Source organism: Gracilinanus agilis, chromosome 1 (assembly GCF_016433145.1).
Source record: "Gracilinanus agilis isolate LMUSP501 chromosome 1, AgileGrace, whole genome shotgun sequence".
NCBI lineage: Eukaryota > Metazoa > Chordata > Mammalia > Didelphimorphia > Didelphidae > Gracilinanus > Gracilinanus agilis.
The window spans coordinates 357,788,053-357,792,965 of NC_058130.1; the positions used below are offsets into that span (position 1 = coordinate 357,788,053).

Below are 4,913 nucleotides of genomic sequence, written 5' to 3' on the forward strand. Positions count from 1 at the left end.
GCGGGGGGTGAAGGGGAAAGTAGGAGCATGAATCATGTAACCATGTTAAAAATGATTATTAATAAATGTTTAAATTTAAAAAAAAGAAAAGAAATGTTAGGAGGTTAAATTGTAAATGATCAATTTTCATACTGGATGTCATTGATATTGATCACACAGGCATTATCTGATATATATGTTATTTTATGTAATTGATTTACTTAAGTTCTTGATAGTTTATATTGGATTTTTTCCCTCCAAGCTCATCTAAGCTTCTCTGTCTCTGGCTTGGCTTTGAAAATAATGAAAAAATGGATGACATTTATGATTTCATTGCTTTCCAGCCTTCTGTTTATTTAAGACCGCTAAGGGGTTTTGGAAAACAACTCCATTTAGAAACTCCAGTCATTTCTGTTAACAGTGGCTAAGACCTTTACTTACATCACCCAATTTACTTAGCCTAACCACATTTTTCCCACTATGGAACTGACCTTACTTATGTTTAGGAAGACTTCTTAAAGGCCAATATTTCCTTTGTGAAAGAAAACTTTTGCAATAAAAATCAAAGATTCAATTCTTCTTTTGCTGAAAAGTAAATATAAACATAGCTTAAGATGAATGTTTCAAATTGTCATCTTTTCCAATGCAACAGCAAGTTAGGCTGGCTGGCTACTAGAGTCCTCCATCCCAGTAGCCCTAAGAAACCTTGAAATGACTTGAACATCTCCCACCAAATCACCATTATAAACTCAAGCAGCAGAGAATTCCATTCCATCTAAGCTGTAGTATTCAGAGAAAATGGTTTTAGTTTTTCTCAAGCTTTTTAATTTTTCCTTTTAAATTCTGTACCTAGAAGTTTAGTTGGTCTGAATAGGAAAGAGTTTAGGTAGAGTGGACAGTGTTCTAGAAGCCTGATATTTAAGATTAAAAATAGTGACAAAGTAAATGAAAAGCCTCCACATTATTGGCATTTATTTTTAAAAATAATCCTTAGCAGAAATTTCAGATTTTTTTTGTCATTCTCATTTTCATTTCCCTATTTTAACAAACTCACTGTTTCGATGTCAGATTTTTGCTCTTTAAAAGTCTATCACCAATTAAAGCCAAACTCACCAAATAAGCAAAAATTCTAAAATGCAACCTAGCAAAACCCTAGACAGATTTATGTCCTGAACTATTTTGTTGCAATTTTTTGTGTGAAGGACTTGGCTATTTCCCTGATAACTGTCCTAACAATTAAGGTAATGGAGAAAAAATGCCACTTTCAGCAGAAGCTGCTTCTTCTTGGAAGAAAAAGAACTGCCTTTGGAATAGGGAAGAAGAGCATGTCAAGACTTTACTGTCCAGAAGAGCTGGGCTCCATTCCAGTTGGCTTTAATGAAACCCTTCTGAATTGGTTATATGCTTACAGTCATAGAAGAGTTGAAAAATCAAATGTAGGAAGTGATTGACCCCCATGACAAAACTTTAAAGGACTTGCCAGGATTTTGGAGATCAGACACTCATAAATTTAGAGCCACCTGTTCCAAACTCTTCAATTTACAAATGAAGAAACTAAGACCCAGAGAGGAATGGTGACTTTTTAAACATCTGTCATATGCGAAGAAAGATTAGGATTTGAACCTGGTCCATGTATTGTGCAACTCAGCCTCCCTCTCTGGGTCCTGAAATGTATGTACAAAGTGCTTTGAACAGCACTGGGACCTATACCAGTCTCTATCTGGTATCCTTACAGTTCAATGGGGCCACTACCAGGGGAGAGACTTCAGGCTACGGCCATCATGCCCTGGTCAGCTATAGTCCTCATTCACTCATGCAGGTGTAAAGCCTCTCTGCTAACTTGCCCAGCAGCTCCTCAGGGAAACCAGTTTACTTTTCCCAAGGGTCTGCTGATGGGCAGTCGCAACCAGTGCCCTTCCTGGGCACAAGCATCCTCAGGTATGTCCAACAGCTGCGCACCCTCTGCAACTCCATCTACCATGTCTACCCAGGGGCAAGGACTAGATGGAGGCATGGGATGTGGTCCAGCACCAAGACTTCTGTGGCATAGTTTGATTTCTTGAACTGGGACAACCACATCCATTCTTGTAAGCTGCTGCCAGATGGATGGAGCCTGATCATGGTGGGAATGCCAGTACCCTGTTCATCTTGGACTTGGCAGCCCCTGACCCCTACCTCAAAGCTGAACTCATATCCTTGGCACCTGCTTGCTGTGCCCTGGCCACCAGCTATGATACCAAGGTCTGCTTCTCTTGCTGCAGTGATGGCAACCATATAGGTGGGACCTACAGAACTAGGCTACCGTCAGGGCATTCTAGGACCATACAGATGAGGCCAGCAACACTGACATCTCTAATGATGGGGCATGGCTGTGGACAGGGGTCCTGGACCACACCATTTGTTATTGTGATCTGCATGAGGGCTCACTGCTCCAAAAACATGACTTTAGATCTTCTCCTTGGACAGCTACCCCATAGATGTCTGACTAGCACTGGGCATGGAGAGCAGCTCTGGGGAGATCCTTCAGGCCAGCAAGCTGGATAAGGATCAGCTGTACCTGCCTGAGAGCTGCATCCTCTCCCACAAGTTTCCTTCCTGTGGGAGGTGGTTTGTGAGCACTGGAAAGGACAACCTGCTTAGTGCCGTTGGAGGTACCTCTGCAGAGCCAGCATCTTCCAGAGAAAAGAATCCTTGTTGGTCCTAAACTGTGACATCTCTATCATCACTGACTTGGGAGGGATTGGGGGACCAGAAAACCACAGAATATAAAATCTACTGATGAACTGGCCTCCAAGTCAGCATGCCACCTCACCCCCCCCAAGCCCAAGCCCTTCAGTCACTAATGTCCCAAAGAATCTCTGGAGCTATGAAGGATGCTTGGGTACCAGCCACCATGCTCATCCCCATATTGGGAACTCTGGACATTTTGTGTGTTCTTTGGTGTTTAATTTTTCTATTTCATGGGTTTTTTTGCTGGGATGTTTTGTAGGCCACCCCCCCCCATCTTTCAGGTTGTATTTATTAAAATGGCACAGGCAAAAAAGAAATGTAATCTGTCTTCACAATAGTTCTTTGAGCTAAGTACTTTTACTGTTGCCATTTTATGAGTCAGGACTTAGACTTATAACAGTTAAGTGGCTTGGCCAATGTCACATAGCTAACAAATTTCTGGGAGGTATTTTGACCCAGTTTATACTTATTTCCAGGCTAGTGTCCTATTTACTGCACCATGCTACCTCTTTTAAGTTCACTGACCACCCAAGGATTATCCGAAAGCCTTTTTTGTAGTAATGTTTTGTTGTATTTCTTACATGGACTCACCAGGCAGCTGGTTGTCATAGCATTTGTTGTAATGGAATGTGGTCCATAAGAATGGCTTTTCTCTTGACTCCCTGTTGTGTCTTAGACAGCTTATTTCATCTTTTTCTGTACCTGTTTGCTCTTCTAACAATGAGAGATGATGATTTCCTTGCCTTCATCATTGGTCTTCATGAATAAAATTGAGATACATTGAACCTTCAGAAAAAAGTAGCACAATCAGTCAAGGATAATCCTGCTGTTGTTATCCTTTGTAAAATCATTTTATTACTCTATTTATTTGGGGGATATTTGCACTCAGGCATAATTTTATGAGGAGAGTGACAGGTAAAACTTTGAAATCCACACAATGAATATCTATGAGAAAAGAAGACAGCATGACTTCTAGAATGATGATAATAATGATATGATTATTTTGTCTTCAATTCTGAATGCAGATAATGCATGAAAATGACTGTTATTGGGTAGTGACTTGAATAAAAGCTGATATTTAAGAAAGAATAGAAGAGTAGGTGAAATACAGCAACCATGACTTATTACCTATGAACAGAGCTGTAGACTGTAAATAGCATAATACTTGGTAGCCTGAAAGTTTTACCAAAGATTGTATTGACATTCTATCTTGAACAGTGGGTGAAAAAAGAGAACATTGATTTACAAAAATGACTGGTGAATTTAGATGAGAATTCATTTTCAAAATGAGCACATGTAGCAATGGTTTAGTGTTCAGTATTTAGTAAGCAATAGTGGTGCCAGGAAGATCTGAGTTTGTCTTATCTCTGACAGACACTGGATCTGTAGCTCTGAACAATTCACTTAACCACTCAGGGCTCTGGGCAACTCTAAAACTTTGACATAGAAAAGTTCCATTGGTAAGAAGAGTTTTCTCATCTGGTAGTTCCCTCTATTAATGAAATCATAGAGCAGTCCCTATCCCTAATCATTATTTCTGTAATCATGAAGTATTGACCAATCATCTGTAGATTTTATCAAATATTTTGTAAAAAGAACAATTTAAATATTTCTGGTCCCAAGTCTCAAGAGGTTTATATTCTGTCTTCCCTCACTATGATATATCCTGTATTTCTAATTAGTTACTTCAATCTAAGAGCAATTGCTTCCTCTCATTTGACTAAAGGAAGCTCTCTCCAGAATTTAGAAAATAAAGTATTTTGAGAATGTATCAAAAAGGCAAGGTATTCCTACTCTTTGATGATATTTGTAGAATAATGGTAATAATAGAGTACTTTATCGTTTCCAAAATACTTTATATATGTTTTCTTATCTGGTTCTCATAACAATCCTTTGAGGAATTATTATTATTATTCTCATTTTATAAGTTAATAAAATGAGAATGTGCATGACTAAATGCTTTGCCTGGAGCCATATAAATAGTATAAAGCAGCAGCAGAATTAGGAGCTTAGGTTTTTTCTGATTAAAAGTCCAGTATTCTGTCCAGAGCCAACAATATTAAAGTTCACATTGGTTAGAAGTTTGCTGGTAGGTATTATGAGTGCCCTCCCATCTTTGATAATATGATTGTTCCCTTCTTACTATAGAATTGGTGAGTTCTTGTGACCTCCTGGATCTTAAACTTTCACTTTGGAAGTAGATT

General features: G+C 38.9%; 1 pseudogene; it reads left to right on the forward strand.

The window, feature by feature from the left end:
• The window catches only part of LOC123251729, a 30,651-nt pseudogene extending 27,903 nt beyond the window's left edge, over positions 1 to 2,748 (forward strand).
• Positions 2,749 to 4,913: the final 2,165 nt, after the last annotated feature.